General features: G+C 42.2%; 1 protein-coding gene across 3 annotated transcripts in view; it reads right to left on the bottom strand.

Moving 5' to 3' along the window:
* LOC118387048 (SAM and SH3 domain-containing protein 1-like) overlaps positions 1–23838 on the bottom strand; it is a 342773-nt gene that overhangs the window by 149917 nt on the left and 169018 nt on the right. Inside the window, exon 1 of one of the 3 annotated variants that reach the window (XM_035775159.2) lies at positions 1473–1810. The exons of the other annotated variants lie outside the window; for them this stretch is intronic. The gene's annotated coding sequence lies outside the window, so the exon portion shown is untranslated. Of the gene's footprint in view, positions 1–1472; positions 1811–23838 lie in introns of those variants that run through there. 3 annotated transcript variants of the gene reach the window in all.

Raw genomic sequence — 23838 nt, 5'->3', positions numbered from 1 at the left:
TCCAGATGCCGGCTCCAGAGATCCGGACAGGAAGAGAAACAGAGGGAGAGAGAGAGAGAGAGAGAGAGAGAGAGAGAGAGAGAGAGAGAGAGAGAGAGAGAGAGAGAGAGAGAGAGAAAGAGGGAGAGAGAGAAAGAGGGAGAGAGAAAGAGAGAGAAAAAGAGAGAAAGAGTAGAGAGAGAAAGAGAGGGAGAGGGAGAAAGGGAGAGAGAATGTGGAGAGAGAATATAGAGCTCCACACTCCCTCAGCAAAACAGCTATTTGTCAAAGCCCCTCACCTCCAAACACACACTCACACACACACTGAACAATGGCACTCCTCTAGTGAACAGACCGTGTCTGTGTGTGTATGCTTATTCGAGTGTGTTTCTATGTTGTGTGTGTGTATGTTTCTCACCCTGTGTGTGTGTGTGTGTGTGTGTGTGTGTGTGTGTGTGTGTGTGTGTGTGTGTGTGTGTGTGTGTGTGTGTGTGTGTGTGTGTGTGTGTGTGTGTGTGTGTGTGTGTGTGTGTGTGTGTGTATTTGTGTGTATTTGTGTCAGTGTGGTGGTGTTGTGTGAGTTTGTGCTTGTCCGGGAGAAGAGGAGATCAATAAACAGCCGTGAGGCTCAGATTCAGTGCTGATATGTAGCACGATTCTTTATTTGGGTCTTTGCTGGGAGCAAGGCTTTGTTCTCACTCAATGGAAAAGGAAATCAATAGAGGCTTCAGAGGCTGATGATAAATAGTAATGGATCCTGATCCCTTCATCCATCCCTCTCTCTCTTCATCCCTCTCTCTCTATCTGTCTGTCTGGCTCCAGAGAAGACATGTGAGGCACCACTCACCCTGTCATGTACTGGAGAACAAAGGAGTAAAGGGCTAATTATGGCTAATTGAGGCAGACACTCACACACGTATAGATGCACATACACACACATGTATAGATGCACACACACACACACACACACACACACACACACACACACACACACACACACACACACACACACACACACACACACACACACACACACACACACACACACACACACACACACACACACACACACACACACACACACACACACACACACACACAGCGCATGGAGCAGTGCAGTGAGAATCAGCTAGCATCGTGACTCAGCAGCATCAGTCAGTCAATCAGAAAGCGGAGGAGGGCTGGCATGCTTCAGTTAAAATACCAGCTCAGCCAACAATAATCTCATTCCAACTCAGTTACACTCACCATGAAACGCCTTATGTATGTCTGAAGCAAAAATTTCTCTACATGTCTCAATGTGACAACACAAGGCCTCATAGTAACTTAACTCCTCTGGTGAGTTCTCTTTCACTTTGTTCACAACTCTTAAATTATATTATTTCTCCATCCAAAGCATTTAAATCTTTGACAATACAAATACATGAAACAAGAGATAGGATTTCCCCTGAAATTAAATGAAAGAAAGACCAAAACAGGATACAAGTACTCACCGCTATAATAGAGCCGCGGACAGTCCAAGTGTTTCAGAGGAAATGATCTGTAACTGTCCTGCTAAATGTGTGTACCTCTTTCAGAGTATGAGGAACAAGTAGAGTACAGTAGACTAGGCTAGCTACATGCTAGGCTAGGCTAATTCTTCCTTTAACTCAGCCACTCTCTCCCTTTCTCTGTATCTTTACCCCCACTGTCTGTTTATCTTTTCCTCCCTCTCTCTCTCTCTCTCTCTCTCGCTCTCTCTCTCCCTCTCTCTCTCTCTCTCTCTCTGTCTCTCTCTCCCTCTCTCTCTCCCTCTTTCTCTCACAGCTTAAAGCCCAGAGTGGTACGTCCCCTCTCTCTCTCTCTCTCTCTCTCTCTCTCTCTCTCTCTCTCTCTCTCTCTCTCTCTCTCTCTCTCTCTCTCTCTCTCTCCCTCTCTCTCTCACTCTCACTCTCACTCTCTCTCTCTCAACCTCTCCTTCTTTCTCTCACAGCTTAATGCCCAGAGTGGGACGTCCCCTCTCCTCTCCTCTCCTCTCCTCTCCTCTCTTCGAGGTCCGGTCCAGTAAGTGTGACGAGTGTTTTCCTGTTGTAACACAGAAAGAGAAGGCCCCACCTAGAAACTAAAAACTGATCTAGGGCCAGCTCCTCCCACAGCCCAGCTGGCTGCTGTGTGCGAGGAACTGACTGGGGCTGCCTGCCACAAACTCATATTGAGTCATTTGTCTGTCATGGAATCACAACCAAATTACAGGGCTCTTCAAGTTCTTGCTTCCAACTATCCAAATCTCTCTCTCGTGTTCATTTTATCCCTCTCCTTCTCCCCCTCTCTCTCTTACTCCCTCTCTCCTTTGGCATTCATTTGTAATAAGGCACTCATTTTTAAATAGCCCAGATTCAGCTAAAAGCAACACTCATTTAAATGAGAGACTTAGTGAGGTTAAGGTTTGAATGAGTCACTCAGGGAGGTTATTATTTGAATGAGTCACTCAGTGAGGTTAAGGTTTGAAAGAGTCACTCAGTGAGGTTAAGGTTTGAAAGAGTCACTCAGTGAGGTTAAGATTTGAATGAGGCACTCAGTGAGGTTAAGATTTGAATGAGTCACTCAGTGAGGTTAATATTTGAATGAGTCACTCAGTGAGGTTAAGGTTTGAAAGAGTCACTCAGTGAGGTTAAGGTTTGAAAGAGTCACTCAGTGAGGTTAAGATTTGTTAAATTGGGAGAAGAAGAAAAAGAAGAAAAAACATCATCCCGTTTTGGAATGATAGAGGGCCTGATGACCCCCTTAGGGCCATGGGAGAGAGGGAACGAGAGAAAGACAGACAACGAGAGGGAGGGGGGAAGGAGACAGAGGGCAAGGGAGGTCAGACAAAGAGTTAAAACAGGACCTGGAAGTCCCCCCTGTTCTTCTTATGAACCCCCTGGGAGGGAAGGGGCTCCCAGCATCACGCAGACTCACTGACAGTCCTAAGCACCCACAATCCACCACAGCAGTGAGGTCACATGGGATGATTATAGAGACTAGAACTACAGCAGTGAAGTCATATGGCACAGTTATGGAGTTTATAACCATAGCAGTGATGTCATATAAGAGAGTTGTGGAGACTAGAACCATATCAGTTATGTCATATAGGACAGTTGTGGACACACACCACAACTCTACATAGACACACACCACAACTCTACATAGACACACACCACAACTCTACATAGACACACACCACAACTCTACATAGACACACACCACAAATCTAAATAGACACACACCACAACTCTACATAGACACACACCACAACTCTACATAGACACACACCACAACTCTACATAGACACACACCACAACTCTACATAGACACACACCACAACTCTACATAGACACACACCACAACTCTACATAGACACACACCACAACTCTAAATAGACACACACCACAACTCTACATAGACACACACCACAACTCTACATAGACACACACCACAACTCTAAATAGACACACACCACAACTCTACATAGACACACACCACAACTCTACATAGACACACACCACAACTCTACATAGACACACACCACAACTCTACATAGACACACACCACAACTCTACATAGACACACACCACAACTCTAAATAGACACACACCACAACTCTACATAGACACACACCACAACTCTACATAGACACACACCACAACTCTAAATAGACACACACCACAACTCTACATAGACACACACCACAACTCTACATAGACACACACCACAACTCTACATAGACACACACCACAACTCTACATAGACACACACCACAACTCTACATAGACACACACCACAACTCTACATAGACACACACCACAACTCTACATAGACACACACCACAACTCTACATAGACACACACCACAACTCTACATAGACACAAACCACAACTCTACATAGACACACACCACAACTCTACATAGACACACACCACAACTCTACATAGACACACACCACAACTTTACATAGACACACACCACACCTCTACATAGACACACACCACAACTCTACATAGACACACACCACAACTCTACAAAGACACACACCACAACTTTACATAGACACACACCACAACTCTACAAAGACACACATCACACCTCTACATAGACACACACCACAATTCTACATAGACACACACCACAACTCTACATAGACACACACCACAACTCTACATAGACACACACCACAATTCTACATAGACACACACCACAACTCTACATAGACACAAACCACAACTCTACATAGACACACACCACAACTTTACATAGACACACACCACAACTCTACATAGACACACACCACAATTCTACATAGACACACACCACAACTCTACATAGACACACACCACAACTCTACAAAGACACACATCACACCTCTACATAGACACACACCACAATTCTACATAGACACACACCACAACTCTACATAGACACACACCACAACTCTACATAGACACACACCACAATTCTACATAGACACACACCACAACTCTACATAGACACAAACCACAACTCTACATAGACACACACCACAACTTTACATAGACACACACCACAACTCTACATAGACACACACCACAATTCTACATAGACACACACCACAACTCTACATAGACACACACCACAACTCTACATAGACACACACCACAACTCTACATAGACACACACCACAATTCTACATAGACACACACCACAACTCTACATAGACACACACCACAACTCTACATAGACACACACCACAACTCTACATAGACACACACCACAACTCTACATAGACACACACCACAACTCTACATAGACACACACCACAACTCTACATAGACACACACCACAACTCTACATAGACACACACCACAACTCTACATAGACACACACCACAACTTTACATAGACACACACCACAACTCTACATAGACACACACCACAACTCTACCAACTCTACATAGACACACACCACAACTCTACATAGACACACACCACAACTCTACATAGACACACACCACAACTCTACATAGACACACACCACAACTCTACATAGACACACACCACAACTCTACATAGACACACACCACACCTCTACTGCTGCATCCTGTTTAGACCTGCTGTCACAACATTTACAAACGGTCAAAATGCTGGAGGGAGCTCTAACGGCAAACATTTTACAAAGAAGCACACACACACACACACACACACACACACACACACACACACACACACACACACACACACACACACACACACACACACACACACACACACACACACACACACACACACACACACACACACACACACACACAAACACTACTGTGGGTAACATATTTTGATTAAGTGGTTGGAAAACAGCATACCTTGTGTGTATGTAAAGCAGATTTAGGACCAGTCAGAACTTTGGTCTATTTGATTAATAACCTTATGAGGTTATTTCTGATACACTCACACAACCACCCCCAAAACCTCCTCCCAACCGCTCCCAACCTCCCCTCACATGAAGCAGGAATAATCATAATGGCAGTGGTCTTTAGATTCACACATACCTCTATCAGAAATAATGAAAGCCTGTCTATCCAGACTCTAATCCAGGAACAGGATATCAATTCAGATGAACTTGAGGTCAAACACACTGATAGGACCTTAATAATAATACACAGTCTGGACTACGATGGTCCCCACACAGGCAGATAAATAAAACAGTTAATTATATCCAGCTTCTCTTTTTAAAGTTCAAAATGTTGGCCTGAGACTTCAAAGAATAAACAGAGATAAATACCAGATAACTACTCTTGCTTGACTTGGTCTGCTTGCTTGAATAGGTCAGAGGTCACAGACATGGATTAAGAACTGAGTGAAAAGAAGAGTACAACACTGAAATGACCATTCATGTAGAGTATAGCGGAGGAAAAACAGTGACTGGAGCTAACACTACTACCACTAATGCACGTAGAGAATTTAGTGCTAAGCTGTTCAAACCCTATTGCTTTTAAATGAGCACCAAATTGCTAGAAGTCTGGGAGATACACGTAATGTATTTTTTAAGCATGATTCTGTCTCTCTCTCTCACTCTGTGTGTGTATGCGTATGTGTGTGCGAGAAAAAGAGAGAGTGTGTTTGTGTGTGTGTGTGTGTGTGTGTGTGTGACTCTGACCTCATATGGGGAATTGAGAGCCGCTAGCCTAATTAAAAACCAAATCAGCTTTCATTTTGGTGCCAAATTGTGACACACCACACTTTCCCTGCCAGGCAACACACTTCTGCATAAAGATAAGACTATGTTATCTATGAAGAAATAGGATTCTCTAAATCAAATTAGGGACCTGTTATTCCAAGTATTTAATCCTCAAAAAAAATCTTAATCATCCATCATCACACTTTCTCTCTTCCATAAAAGTAGGACTTTAGGTTGGGTTTGACCAGAAACTGCTATAGACACTAATGTCACAAACCCATCAGGTACTCCACTCAGTCATTCAACAGGTTGGAAATAGGGCACTTGGTTATTTTTAGCACAGAGCACCATACAATCCTCCTGAGGCTAACGATCAGCCAGGGCAGACAAATTAAAACTGATCAACACAAGTACAACTTTCATCGACTAATCTCTCTCTAGCCATCTATGGAGAAACAGCAACAGACAAAGGAGAGAGTGTCTGTCTGTCTGTCTGTCTGTCTGTCTGTCTGTCTGTCTGTCTGTCTGTCTGTCTGTCTGTCTGTCTGTCTGTCTGTCTGTCTGTCTGTCTGTCTGTCTGTCTGTCTGTCTGTCTGTCTGTCTGTCTGTCTGTCTGTCTGTCTGTCTGTGTGTGTGTGTGTGTGTGTGTGTGTGTGTGTGTGTGTGTGTGTGTGTGTGTGTGTGTGTGTGTGTGTGTGTGTGTGTGTGTGTGTGTGTGTGTATGTTTGATTACCCTCATTGAGTGAGGAGACACTTCACATAGTCCAGCTAGCAGACAGGCAGGCAGGCAGGCAGTGAGGCACTGAGGCAGACAAGCATCTAGGCAGTGAGGCACTGAGGCAGACAAGCATCTAGGCAGTGAGGCACTGAGGCAGACAAGCATCTAGGCAGTGAGGCACTGAGGCAGACAAGCATGTAGGCAGTGAGGTAGACAGGCAGGCAGTGGTAGCTAGTTGCTAGAGTAGAGATCTCTCCAGAGCCTATGGGACCAACATGCTGTCCAAACTGGCCAGTTACCAGAGACTGGTACTGAATACTGATCATTACCATGGAGGCTGACTACCACACACACACACACACACACACACACACACACACACACACACACACACACACACACACACACACACACACACACACACACACACACACACACACACACACACACACACACACACACACACACACACACACACACACACACACACACACACACACAGACATGGTGAGACAGAGACAGGGCTACCCACACCATCTGTTAACTGGGATGGAAAATGAGCAGAGAGAGCGCGAGAGAGAAATGGAGAGAGGGGGAGAGGATGTAGGGATGGAGAGAGAGAGAGAAAAAGAGAGAGAGAGATACAGTGTTTTAATTGATCAAGGGAGGGATGGAAGGGTGAGGGTTAGTGGAAGAGGAAACAGAAACACACAATGATACATACACATACTGTACATATACACAAACACAAACACAAACACATACACAAACACATACATATACACAAACACATACACAAACACATACACAAGCATATACACAAACACAAACATATACACATACATATACACAAACCCATACACAAGCATATACACAAACACAAACACATACACAAACACATACACATACATATACACAAACACATACACAAACACAAACACATACACAAACACAAACATATACACAAACCCATACACAAGCATATACACAAACACAAACACATACACAAACACATACACATACATATACACAAACACATACACAAACACAAACACATACACAAACACAAACATATACACAAACCCATACACAAGCATATACACAAACACAAACACATACACAAACACATACACAAACATATACACAAACACATACACAAACACAAACACATACACAAACACAAACATATACACAAACCCATACACAAGCATATACACAAACACAAACACATACACAAACACATACACAAACACATACACAAACATATACACAAACACATACACAAACATATACACAAACACATACACATACTGTACATATACACAAACACAAACACATACACATACATATACACAAACACATACATATACAAAAACACATACACATACATATACACAAACACATACACATACATATACACAAACACAAACACATACACAAACATATACACAAACACATACACATACATATACACAAACACATACACAAACACATACATATACACAAACACATACACATACACAAACACATACACAAACACATACACAAACACATACACAAGCATATACACAAACACAAACATATACACATACATATACACAAACACATACACAAGCATATACACAAACACAAACACATACACATACACATACACAAACACATACATATACACAAACACAAACACATACACATACACATACACATACACAATCACAAACACATACACATACACAAACACAAACACAAACACAAACACAAACACAAACACATACACATACACATACACAAACACAAACACAAACACATACACAAACACATACACATACACAAGCATATACACAAACACATACACAAGCACATACATATACACAAACACATACACAAACACATACATATACACAAACACATACACATACACAAACACATACACAAACACATACACAAACACATACACAAGCATATACACAAACACAAACATATACACATACATATACACAAACACATACACAAGCATATACACAAACACAAACACATACACATACACATACATATACACAAACACAAACACAAACACAAACACATACACATACACAAACACATACATATACACAAACACAAACACATACACAAACACAAACACATACACATACACAAACACATACACAAGCATATACACAAACACATACACAAGCACATACATATACACAAACACATACACATACATATACACAAACACATACACAAGCATATACACAAACACAAACACAAACACATACACATACACAAACACAAACACAAACACAAACACAAACACATACACATACACAAACACATACATATACACAAACACAAACACATACACAAACACAAACACATACACATACACAAACACATACACAAGCATATACACAAACACATACACAAGCACATACATATACACAAACACATACACAAGCATATACACAAACACAAACACATACATATACACAAACACATACATATACACAAACACAAACACATACACAAACACATACACAAACACAAACACATACACAAACACAAACACATACACAAACACAAACACATACACATACATATACACAAACACAAACACATACACAAACACAAACACATACACATACACATACACATACAAACACACACATACACATACATATACACAAACACATACATATACACAAACACATACACATACATATACACAAACACATACACATACACAAACACATACACAAACACATACACATACACATACACAAACACATACACATACACAAACACATACAAACACACACATACACAAACACATACACATACACAAACACATACACATACACATACATATACACAAACACATACATATACACATACACATACATATACACAAACACATACACATACACAAACACATACAAACACACACATACACAAACACATACACATACATATACACAAACACATACACAAACACATACACATACACAAACACATACACATACACAAACACATACAAACACACACATACACAAACACATACACATACACAAACACATACACATACATATACACAAACACATACACATACACAAACACATACAAACACACACATACACAAACACATACACATACACATACACAAACACATACACATACATATACACAAACACATACACATACTGTACATATACACATACACAAACACATACACAAGCATATACACAAACACAAACACAAACACATACACATACACAAACACAAACACAAACACATACATATACACAAACACAAACACATACATATACACAAACACATACACATACTGTACATATACACATACACAAACACATACACAAGCATATACACAAACACAAACACAAACACATACACAAACACATACACATACACAAACACAAACACAAACACATACATATACACAAACACAAACACATACATATACACAAACACAAACACATACACAAGCATATACACAAACACAAACACAAACACATACACAAACACATACACATACACAAACACAAACACAAACACAAACACATACATATACACAAACACAAACACATACATATACACATACACAAACACAAACACATACACAAACACAAACACATACACAAACACATACACATACATATACACAAACACAAACACATACACATACACAAACACAAACACAAACACATACATATACACAAACACAAACACATACATATACACATACACAAACACAAACACATACACATACACAAACACAAACACAAACACATACATATACACAAACACAAACACATACATATACACATACACAAACACAAACACATACACAAACACAAACACATACATATACACATACACAAACACAAACACATACACAAACACATACACAAGCATATACACAAACACAAACACAAACACAAACACATACATATACACAAACACATACACAAACATATACACAAACACAAACAAATACACAAACATATACACAAACACAAACACATACACAAACATATACACAAACACATACACATACATATACACAAACACAAACAAATACACAAACACATACACATACATATACACAAACACAAACACAAACACATACACATACACATACACATACATATACATATATGTATACATATATGTATATACATTATGGTTAGGTACACGTTGGAGCAACGACAGTCCTTTTTCCACGAGTGCGCAACGCATCGATTATATGCAACACAGGACACGCTAGATAAACAGTGATATCATCAACCATGTGTAGTTAACTAGTGATTATGATTGATTGATTGATAGTTTTTTATAAGATAAGTTTAATGCTAGCTAGCAACTTACCTTGGCTTCTTACTGCATTCGCGTAACAGGCAGTCTCCTCGTGGAGTGCAATGTAAAGCAGGTGGTTAGAGCATTGGACTAGTTAACCGTAAGGTTGCAAGATTGAATCCCTGAGCTGACAAGGTAAAAATCTGTCGTTCTGCCCCTGAACAAGGCAGCTAATCCACCATTCCGAGGCCATCATTGAAAATAAGAATATATTCTTAACTGACTTGCCTAGTTAAATAAAGGTGTAAAAAAGTATATTTAAAAAATCGGCCAAATCGGTGTCAAATCAATTAATTAGGGCCGATTTCAAGTTTTCAGAACAATTGGAAATGGGCCCTAATTAATCGGCCATTCCGATTAATCGGTCGACCTCTAACACACACACACACACACACACACACACACACACACACACACACACACACACACACACACACACACACACACACACACACACACACACACACACACACACACACACACACACACACACACACACACACACACACACACACACACACACACACACACACACACACACACACACGTGGCCAAAAGTTTTGAGAATGACACAAAAATTAATTTTCACAAAGTCTGCTGCCACAGTGTCTTTAGAAATTTTTGTCAGATGTTACTATGGAATACTGAAGTATAATTACAAAGCATTTCATAAGTGTCAAAGGCTTTTATTTACAAATATTTGAAGTTCATGCAAAGAGTCAATTTTTGCAGTGTTGACCCTTCTTTTTCAAGACCTTTGCAATCCACCCCTGGCATGCTGTCAATTAACTTCTGGTGGCAGGCCATTCTTGCATAATTAATGCTTGGAGTTTGTCAGAATTTGTGGGTTTTTGTTTGTCCACCCGCCTCTTGAGGGTTGACCACCCGTTCTCAATGGGATTAAGGTCTGGGGAGTTTCCTGGCCATGGACCCAACATATTGATGTTTTGTTCCCCGAGCCACTTAGTTATCACTTTTGCCTTATGGCAAGGTGCTCCATCATGCTGGAAAAGTCATTGTTTGTCACCTAACTGTTCCTGGATGGTTGGGAGAAGTTTCTCTCGAAGGATGTGTTGGTACTATTCTTTATTCATGGGTGTGTTCTTAGGCAAAATTGTGAGTGAGCCCACTCTCTTGGCTGAGAAGCAACCCCACACATGAATAGTCTCAGGTAGCTTTACTGTTGGCATGACACAGGACTGATGGTAGCACTCACCTTGTCTTCTCTGGACAAGCTTTTTTCCGGATGCTCCAAAAAATCGGAAAGGGGATTCATCAGAGAAAATGACTTTACCCCAGTCCTCAGCAGTCCAATCCCTGTACCTTTTGCAGAATATCAGTCTGTCCCTGATGTTTTTCCTGGAGAGAAGTGTCTCCTTTGCTGCCCTTCTTGACACCAGGCCATCCACCAAAAGCCTTTGCCTCACTGTGCGTGTAAATGCATTCACACCTGCCTGCTGCCATTCCTGAGCAAGCTCTGTACTGGTGGTGCCCCAATCCCGCAGCTGAACTTTAGGAGACGGTCCTGGCACTTGCTGGACTTTCTTGGGCACCCTGAAGCCTTCTTCACAACAACTGAACCACTCTACTTGAAGTTCTTGATGATCGGATAAATGGTTGATTTAGGTGCAATCTTACTGGCAGCAATATCCTTGCCTGTGAAGCCCTTTTTGTGCAAAGCAATGATGGCGGCATGTGTTTCCTTGCAGGTAACCATGATGGACAGAGGAAGAACAATGATTCCAAGCACCACCCTTTAAAAAAAATCTTCCAGTCTGTTATTCAAACTCAATCAGCATGTCGTCTGGTCCTTTTGTGGCAGGGCTGAAATGCAGTGGAAATGTTTTTTGGGGATTCAGTTAATTTGCATGGCAAAGAGGGACTTTGAAATTAATTGCAATTCATCTGATCACTCTTCGCAACATTCTGGAGTATATGCAAATTGCCATCAAACAAACTGAGGCAGCAGACTCTGAAAATTAATATTTGTGTCATTCTCAAAACGTTTGGCCACAACTGTAGACACATACACATTCTTCAGAGCATCAAATTATATCTATAAAGCTTTACTGTGCCTAAAAATGTCCAAAGCGTTCATAAATGATAAACAAGTAGTCGTTAAATCATTACCAGGAACATCATATCTAAAGCAATTTATATGCAAATGTCTGACAAGTGGCAGAGCACAAGGGAATTGGAGAAGAATTAGAGCATGTTCATTGACTCTGACTGACCTCCTTCACTAATATAGACTCTCAGTAATGAGCTACCTTACACGCACACACACACACACACACACACACACACACACACACACACACACACACACACACACACACACACACACACACACACACACACACACACACACACACACACACACAGGTGAGGTTATCCCAGTCCTAACATCAGGGCAGATGCTGGCCAACACTAGATGGCAGCAGAGCGCTGGTCTCCAACACACAGTCCTGTAGGACTGCTGCCTGTGTGCCTGGGATTATTGGATCATTGTAATGGGGGAGAACACACACCACAGAGAAAAACAGACATCCACACCAGACCACAGAATAACCTAAAGATGCACAGTATATATTTAAATCCCAACAGGGTTTGTCATTTGCATATAGTTCACATAGTCAGATACTGAACTTCAAAACCACACAGAGAAACTCCCTAAAAGCAAAGGCACATGGGAAATGAAAGAGCATTTTTGCCCAATTAATGTAATACTACAGTAATTAGTAAAGGATAAGAAATGATAAGGATAAGAAAGGATGAGGATAAGAAAGGATAAGGATAAGAAAGGATAAGGATAAGGATAAGGATAAGGATAAGAAAGGATAGGGATAAGGATAATGATAAGAAAGGATGAGGATAAGAAAGGATAATGATAATAAAGGATAAGGATAAAGATAATAAAGGACAGGGATAAGAAAGGATAAGGATAAGAAAGGATGAGGATAAGAAAGGATAAGGATAAGGATAATGATAAGAAAGGATGAGGATAAGAAAGGATAATGATAAGAAAGGATAAGGATAAAGATAATAAAGGACAGGGATAAGAAAGGATAAGGATAAGGATAAGAAAGGATAAGGATAAGAAATGATAAAGCATTAGTTTTTTGATCAGATGAGGAAGTTTTCTGTCGCTTCAATGAGCTCCAATAGAGGAACCATGTTCATGTTATGGTTCTACAATACATGGTCATCATCAGCTCCCAAGTACTACTGCAAGTAGCTTCTCCTCCTCCTCCTCCTCCTATCATGGCTGCCTATACAAACATGGTGTGAGAGAACATCACTTGGGAGGTTCAGTCCGGCAGGCTATCTTAAAGAGAGGAAAGTCATTACAACACACTGTTGTGTGTCAGTCTGGACAGGGCTCTAGTCTACCATGCCTGGCCCAGACACGCAGGATCCTCCCAATTTAAACCCACAGAAATGTCCTGAGAAACACACACACACACAAAGTATCATGATAGTCTACACAGACATAGAATAAGAGAGACAACTATGCTTACACATGAGGTTGTTTGTTGGGGTTTGAGTGCCTGAATCTGACCTCATCACTGTACAGATGTAGGATATTCATTTGATCACTCTTTTGTTGCTGAGAATATTCCTGCAAAGCAGTTTTAAAAAGTATTCTTAAATTTGTAATTTCCACTTCGAAATTTCAGATTTGATTTGCCCAAATGAAAAATGTATCAAACCCTACAAAAATATCCATGAATTATAATCCACATAATGTAACGGCGTTCTTCGTTTGTAGAAAGAGAGTCGGACCGAAATGCAGCATGGTGGTTACTCATGACTTTAATGAAGAAAGTGACACATGAAATAACTTCTACAAATACAAAACAACAAACGGAACGGAATTTAATTACAGCCTATCTGGTGAAACTACACAGAGACAGGAACAATCACCCACGAAATACAAAGCAAAACCAGGCTACCTAAATACGGTTCCCAATCAGAGACAACGAGAATCACCTGACTCTGATTGAGAACCGCCTCAGGCAGCCAAGCCTATACAACACCCCTACTCAGCCGCAATCCCAATAATACAAAAACCCCAATACGAAATACAACAACATAAACCCATGTCACACCCTGGCCTGACCAAATAATAAAGAAAACACAAAATACTAAGACCAAGGCGTGACACATAATAATTTACATTTCCTGTTGCTGCAGGATTATTGTAGCAAATTGTCTCAAATTAAGATTATACATCTGTATAGGTCTAAACCTTGCTCTGTGGGCATCAATTGGAAGATCCTTCTATGTGGATTCAAATGTGAGGATTTACATACAATTATCCTCCCCTTCCCTTCCCTTCCCAGAACTCAGTCCTCTGTTACAGGAGCTGGAGTGACATGTCATTAGATCAGTCACAGAAACAGAGGATTATGGGACATTGTCCTCTATCAGAGCTTTAAACCCAACAAATGATACCCTCTCCACCAGTTTTAAAGTATTTTGCAAGACCAAGGAGCATCAATGGAAAATAATATTTTTCCCATTTCAGTTCTGGCTTTCTGAACCGTGAAAGATAGTGGCATCTGATTATCTCTGTGACGAGTGTGTAAAACAGGGTTTTGAGATAGAGAGCAGAGAGAAAGGCCTGTCATGAGAAAGCCATGAGAATAAGAGTGGTGGAGAGGTGGTGAGGTGTAAATGAGACAATCAGTCTCCAACTTCCTAACTCTGTGAAAATAGCTTCTCTCTCATCCTCAACTGCCCTACTGCTGTGTTCTGTGGTGCCCTGTGGATCTGAGCCCTTCTTTGTGGTAGAAGATATCAAATCACAGGTTTTGGGCGAGAAAAGCGTCTCCAGGGTCTGCCCAGGCCAGGGTAGAGGGTCCCAGAGCGGAAGATTGCCTGTGATTACTGCCTCTGTTCTGTCAGACTCAGGGATCGTCTGGCCAGCCCTGCTGGAACCCTCCAAGGCTCTATTCATTTAGTGGGGAGAAGTACAGTAGCACAAAGCACTGGGGAGGGAAACCACACATTTAGACTAGTTCACCTTGACATTGCCTGTAGGTTACATCATTTCACACTAAACCAAGAGATTACAATGACATACCCATCTGAAGCAAGCCTCTCTGCTAGAAATACCCCACACAGGGTGAAAGGGAGATAGCTAGTGAGAGTGAGAGAGGGAGAGAGAAAGAAAGAACCTAACCCTAACCTTACCACACTGCTCACCCTAATGCCTAACCTTAAATTAAGACCAAAAAGTGATTTCTTTGTTTTCATTTAAAATAACAAACACATAATTGCCATTTGTGACTTTGCACATGGCCATCTAGCAGAAATTGCACAATTCTGCCTCCAGGGCAAGATTCATGACAATAAATGCCAAGTTGTGAGAGGGTGGAGAGAGAGGCAGAGAGAGAGGAGGGGAGAAGGAAAGAGCGAAAGAGAGGGGAGAGAGAGCGAGAGAGCGAGAGAGATGGAGATGGAGAGAGAAAGAGATGGAGAGAGAAAGAGAAAGAGATGGAGAGAGAAAGAGATGGAGAGAGAAAGAGATGGAGGGAGGGAGGGAGGGAGGGAGGGAGGGAGGGAGGGAGGGAGGGGAGGGAGGGAGGGAGGGAGGGAGGGAGGGAGGGAGGGAGGGAGGGAGGGAGGGAGGGAGTTTGAAAGAGAGAGAGAGAGGGAGAGGATGAGAGAGAGAATCCCCTGGACTGTAAGTCACTGTACAAGTTGAAACATTCCCTTCTCAAGAACAGAGCATGTGTGTGCCTGTGTGTGTGTCTGTGTGTGTGTCTGTGTGTGTGTCTGTGTGTGTGTATGTGCGCGCGTGCGTGTGTGTGTGTGTATGTATGCGTGTGTGAGTGTGTGTGTGTGTGTGTGTGTGTGTGTGTGTGTGTGTGTGTGTGTGTGTGTGTGTGTGTGTGTGTGCATGCGTGTGTGCGTGTGTGTGTGTGTGCATGCATGACTGGGCAATGTCCACATCCTATTAGTGAGAGGCTGGCTGCATGGCGTCAGCAGCACTGACAGGCCCACTGTGACCCAGCCACATGCAGATACATCGCCCACAGGCACCAGGACCAGCCAAAAACACACACTCAACTACTACACTGGTGAGAGACCTTTGAAGCTGCAACACTTTGTTTCTTTCTGATACCTGGCACATTGTCCAGCTGTAGTAGGTAAAGGCCAAACCCCAAAGCTCAGCTGGCAAGCGAGACTAATCATTCAGTATGTTCACACTGCATCTGGTCAATGATCTAAATCAGCTGACTGCTAGAGCTCTGCAGTCTTTAGGAACCAATTCCAGTCATGAGAGGTGGACTGTGTAATGTTATCAGACCTCACTCTTCTGGGGAAACCACAAGGCTGGTAACATAAACATCATAACAGTAGGGCCAGGAGTTTTTCCTTAGAATGTGGCCTGGCCAGGATAAACTAGCAGTATATCATAGCCCTACCTATGATATGCACATTAGAGTTACAGTCATATGAAGGGGGATCAGGCTGGCACTTGTGTGGTGTTGGCGATTCTCCTCAGTCTCCACTTTGGGTTCATTTAAATACAGTGAGCAATGCTGCTTTGGAATGATGCCAGCTGCCTCTGGCCTCCTGTGTGTAGGCATGCACTCCCTGCTTTAACCCTACGCTGCCCTGAGGGAAGGGAGATGTCTCCATCTCTCCTTTTCGGATCTCTCACTTTCTCTCTCTCTTTGGTATGTTCTCTGTCTTTCACCCAACTCTTTTTCTCTCAGGGCTGTTTAGGTAGGGTAGGGTGATATTAGCTCATCACTAAGCTGAGGACCCTGGGACTAAACACCTCCCTCTGCAACTGGATCCTGGACTTAGTCCCCTCCTGTATTCCCTGTTCACCCACAACTGCGTGGCCAAGCACGACTCCAACACCAACATTAAGTTTGCTGATGACACAACAGTGGTAGGCCTGATCACCGACAACGATGAGACCAGGACAACAACCTCTCCCTCAATGCGAGCAAGACAAAGGAGCTGATCGTGGACTACAGGAAAAGGAAGGCCGAACAGGCCCCCATTAACATTTATGGGGCTGCAGTGGAGCGGATCCAGAGTTTCAAGTTCCTTAGTGTCCAAATCACCAACAAACTATCATGGTCCAAACACACCAAGACAGTCGTAAAGAGGGCAAGACAATGCCTATTCCCCCTCAGGAGAATGAAAAGATTTGGCATGGGTCCTTAGATCCTCAAAAAGTTCTACAGCTGCACCATCGAGAGCATGGTTGCATCACTGCCTGGTTTGGCAACTGCTCGGCCTCCGACCGCAAGGTGCTACAGAGGGTAGTTCGTACGGCCCAGTAAATCACTGGGGCCAATCTTCCTGACATCCAGGAACCAGGCGGTGTCAGAGGAAGGCCCAACACAATTGTCAAAGATTCAAGTCACCCAAGTCATAGACTGTTCTCTCTGCTACCGCATGGCAAGCGGTACCGGAGTGCCAAGTCTAGGACCAAAAGGCTCCTTAACAGCTTCTACCCCCAAGCCATAAGACTGCTGAACAATTCATCAAATGCCCTCCCTCACGGTAAGTTGTACAACAGTTGTAGTTGGAGCACGTGACAAATACAATTTGATTTGATTTTTTATTAGATTTTAGGCAGGCGAGTCGAAGGTTGTGGTCCTTCTGATGTGTGTGAATTACCAGTTGGTCTCTGGGGATTGGAACCCACCCAGCCGTGTGTAATTAAAAGAGCATGAAGGCAGATCAAGTGTTTTCCTCAACTCCTAATTCAATGTTCCTGGAGGCTGCTAGAGAATCCACTGGGTGCCTTGTCTGTCCAAGAAGCAGAATAGGAAGATACCTCTATTCTAGGGTTAGACAGATTATCTGCAATTCAATGGTGCCATAGTTGGTGTCACGGAATAAATGTTTTTGCACCTTATTTTGACGCTGCATTCAACAAAAATCTGAAGATTCAAATCCCTTACCTCTGTCTCTCTCTATCTCTGTCTCACTCAGAGTTTTGGTGGAGGGTGATGTCAGCTGGTTTAATATGCTTTGCTGAGCTCTCTTAGCACACACACACCACCTCACACGCAGACAGACACGATCTCTCTCTCTCTCTCTCTCTCTCTCTCTCTCTCTCTCTCTCTCTCTCTCTCTCTCTCTCTCTCTCTCTCTCTCTCTCTCTCTCTCTCTCTCTCTCTCTCTCTCTTTTCTCTCTCTTCTCTCTTTTCTCTGTCTCTCTCCTTCTCCTTCTCCCTCTTTCTCTCACACCTTACAGCCCACAGTGGGGCGTCCCCTCTCTCTCTCAAGGAGAGTTTCTGTTTAGGGCTATGCAAGCTAGTTTAATATGCTTTGCTGAACCTGAGTATCTGTATCAGCTGAATAAAGCAGGGTCGAAAATCAAATTCTAACTTCCTCCCTCTTTCTCCACTCTCATCCCAAATTGGATTGTCCTGGGCACACCTACAGTACTTCAGTCACAGTATATTAACAAAACAACACTTACTTCAGTTCACTAAGACTCCAGTACTGCAGAGAGAGCCTGCTGATGAAGGAGTAATCTAGCCTGGAGGTGAGATTCAGTTAAGTTCAGAACACTGATATAACAAAATCACCAAGCAAAACTCCATACCTCCTTCTGCTCTATACATTAACGTATGAGAACTATGAGTCCCCCCAAAGGGATCCACACAAGATTTACCATGTAGTGTGCGTAGTGTGTGTGTGTAGTCTGTGCGTGTCTGTGTGTTGCTGTGACTGCCATGTTGTTCTCTATTAACAGACTGTGACACGATGACTGTGACAAGAAAGTAGGTCCTGAAAACGTATCAAGTGGTTTTTCACTATCCCAGCAGTTCATAACTCACACCAATGTCTTACCACTGGCTATTACTAGTTTACTGGCTCACTACTATTGGTCATTATGCTGTCCTATATTAAAGGTTGTATGCAAACTTGGGAGTGCCGTTGCGTCATCGCTGTCTATTCACTGTGATGAAATCAAATGAGCCTCGTGATTTACCTAAACTCACTTAAAACCTGCTGTTCTCTGACTCTCACGCGATCTCACATCTAAACTATAGTCTACTAAACCCTATCAAAACTCATTTCCCGTGAGAATTTTTTAAATAATAAAGTGTCTTTTACTTGTACTTTTACTGCGAGAAACTGGTCAAATTAAGATCCAACATCTATATTTTAGTGCGAACTTCTACTAATCACATGCATACATAAACATACAGGTTACCACTGTCATGACGTTGGCCTGGGGGTAGGTTTATGACAGTCATAAATACCTCTCCCCCCTTTTTCCTCTCTCTACCCTACTGATGTTACATTTGAAAACCCCTTGGTTAACATAGAGATTCTGGGAACATCAGAAGGTGGGGGAAATGAACTATATTCTGGTAATCCGACCAATTGAACATATGCGGTGGTACTTAATGAATATGATGTCAGTTTGGTTGTCATCTGAGACATTCTCATCAATGATAAAATGACATAAACTCTACAGTGTAAAGTCTACACATCAGACTTATCAGATTCACATGGAATTGTTGTTCAATTTAAATGTTTGAATATGAAATTATTTGTGATGGGATGAAATGTGATTTTAGCTTCTAAAATTTGAGAATTGGGTTTTCATGAGTGAATTAGGCCTGACTCAGTGGCCCGCCCACGTGAAGAGTCATAGGTTGTAAACTATGAAACACACCCCTTTTCTCCCTTCCTATATAAAGCCTTGACGACAATATAACCTCCTGTTCCGAGGATGTGAGGACGACGGTCCGATGTCAGAATGGTTCAGATAATAACTACAGAACGAAGCCAACATCAGCGTGAGCTTTGGTTGCGAATGGTATGAACTTTGAACTCTTATTCACTACAGAAGTGATACCTCCTAGCCGCTGAGTTAGCAACAGCCGCTGCAAACGAGGGTTAGGAAGGACCAGACAAGAGTATCCCGTCTATCACACAACGACGTTACTACAACGTATCCAATTGACCACCAGAGACATTCTTCAAAGGACAAAGGACTCTGTTTGGCAACACGGCCTTCCATCTACCACCAACCTACTGAAGCGCAGCTCAGAGTAAATATTTATTGCATTTTCCTTTTCCAAATGGGCTGTAATTTAGAATGCATAAGATACTGTATTTACGATAGCACAGCTTCATCCTTTGTTCCTCAGTCTTCTCGCTCTTTCACTCAAACCCAGACACTTTTCTTTTGTGTTTCCTTTATGACGTAATTTGTAATCAAGTTATGATTAATTATGTGTATGTGTAATTCTGTGTGATTAGTTAGGTATTTAGTAAATAAATAACTAAACCCAATTTTGTATTGCTGATTCAACTTGTTAGCCAGGGTTCGTGAAGATAACCAAGAATTTACAACTTTCAGATGAGACTGAATTGTCACGACTTCCACCGAAGTGGGCTCCCCTGCCTGTTCGGGCAGCGCTCGGAGGTCGTCGTCACCGGCCTACTAGCCGCCACCGATCCCTTTTTCGTTGTCTGTTTGTTTTGTCTTATTAGTTTCCCCTGTGTCATGTTGTATGTGCTTAATGAGCTTCCTTATTTAAAGTACGTGTACCCACCCTTGTTTTGTGTAGGATTGTATTTATGTTATGTGTGTGCATTAGGTAGAGGTGATATATTTCTGGACCTGGCACCCTGTGTTGTGGGTGGTCCACATTATTGTCCGCGCCCTGTGTTTTGGGCTTGTTAATTTTTGTGCCACATTAAAGTGCACCTTTTCCAGTGGAACTCTCTTCGCCTGATTCCTTCCTCACCCACCTAGTGACCCACCTAGTGACATGAATTAAGGTGACAATTAATATTGTCTGCTATTGATGTAAAATATTACTAGGTCTTTAAGAGTTTATTCGGAAGATAACAGCTCTATAAATATTATTTCGTGGTGCCCCGAGTTAATTACATTTACATGATTAGCTCAATCAGGTAATATTAATTACGGATACATTAATTTATAGAATAGCATGTCATATCACTTAATCCGGCATAGCCAAAGACACGACGCCACTATGTTGAAAAGACTGGAGAATTTACTCGTGATTGCATGGCTGATAGGTGCTATTGTTGGACTGTCCACTGTCATTACCATCACTCTGAATGGTCCACTCAGTGGCTCACAGCTGCCATGATTACAGCTAAGTACAGTCCACTGTTGGAGGAATGGAAACATTTTCAGGTTTAAGACCAATCACACATTTTTCTTTGTGTGACACATGGGTCCTGTATAAGGTCCAGTTTATCAACATGTTGAAATGTTGATTTTGATGGGCTCTGTTGTGAGATTAATCAAAATATTTTTTTTGTCACTTGGTACTTTAATGTATTTATATCCACATACATCTCAGGTTATTGTATTTGTCAAGGGGGTAATCCTGTGGATGTATCATCAATCTATATACAGGACTCTAATGCAGTGGTTGTTTAAAAGAATCAATGTAAAGTATACTGCTTTGGTGATAAACAAACCCCTATACCCCTCAAAATCAAGTCTGGACCTCAAAGCCAGTTTCAATGCGTTTTTTTCATTGCGTTTAATCAGGGACTGATTTAGACCTGGGACACCAAGTGCACCAGGTGGGTTCAATTAATTATCAGGTAGAACAGAGAACCAGCAGGCTCCAGACCTTGTAGGGTAAAAATGGAATGCTCCTGCCCTATACGTTACTGGAGGCTGGGCGCTGCCCTTGAGGGAGTGTGGCAGAGTGTGTTTGGTAAATCACAGCATAAAACTGCTGCAGCTGTGATAGCCAAGGCAGGTCACAGACCCCATTACGGCGACAGGCTCCAATCCTGTCCAATTCCAAAAGAGAGGAGCCACAGCCCAGCAGGGGTTAGGAATCTAAAACACAGGAATCTAAATGGTCAGATCTGAGACGGAGAGAGAGAGAGAGAGAGAGGACGGTGAAGAGATGAGAGATGTATGTGAAATGTTAGATTTATAACATGCAGTAGCCAATGCGTTTCTACATCTGCATTGCTCTTCTGGGTTTTAGGCTGGGTATTCATAAAGAACTTTGTGACAACTGATGATGTAAAAAGGGCTTTATAAAATACATGTCATTGATTGATTTACATTTCATAAAGTGTAGAGAGGGTGAGTGATAGCTTGGCTTGAGGAAGCAGGAAATATATTGTTTTCATGCATTGCATACACACACCCACACCCATCTTGGCTACACACACACACATCTTGGCTACGCACGCACGCACGCACGCACGCACGCACGCACGCACGCACGCACGCACGCACGCACGCACGCACGCACGCACGCACACACACACACACACACACACACACACACACACACACACACACACACACACACACACACACACACACACACACACACACACACACACAGAGCTGACATGTGTGTCTTGGCACACTCAAGCAGGCTTACAGACACAGACGCACACAACCCTTACACAGACACACACACAACCACACCTACAGCGTGAGACCAGTGACAGCAAGACCACAGGTGAAGGCCTTTCTGATGAAATATAAATGTCTGATGCCATCCCATCTCTGCGCTCCAGTGTCTAGTCTCCAGTCTGCAGCAGCAGCACAGCAGTTCTACTTGGCTGGGTTTAATTACAGATGG

Source organism: Oncorhynchus keta, chromosome 8, assembly GCF_023373465.1.
Source record: "Oncorhynchus keta strain PuntledgeMale-10-30-2019 chromosome 8, Oket_V2, whole genome shotgun sequence".
NCBI lineage: Eukaryota > Metazoa > Chordata > Actinopteri > Salmoniformes > Salmonidae > Oncorhynchus > Oncorhynchus keta.
This window is presented reverse-complemented; position numbering and strand designations above follow the sequence as displayed.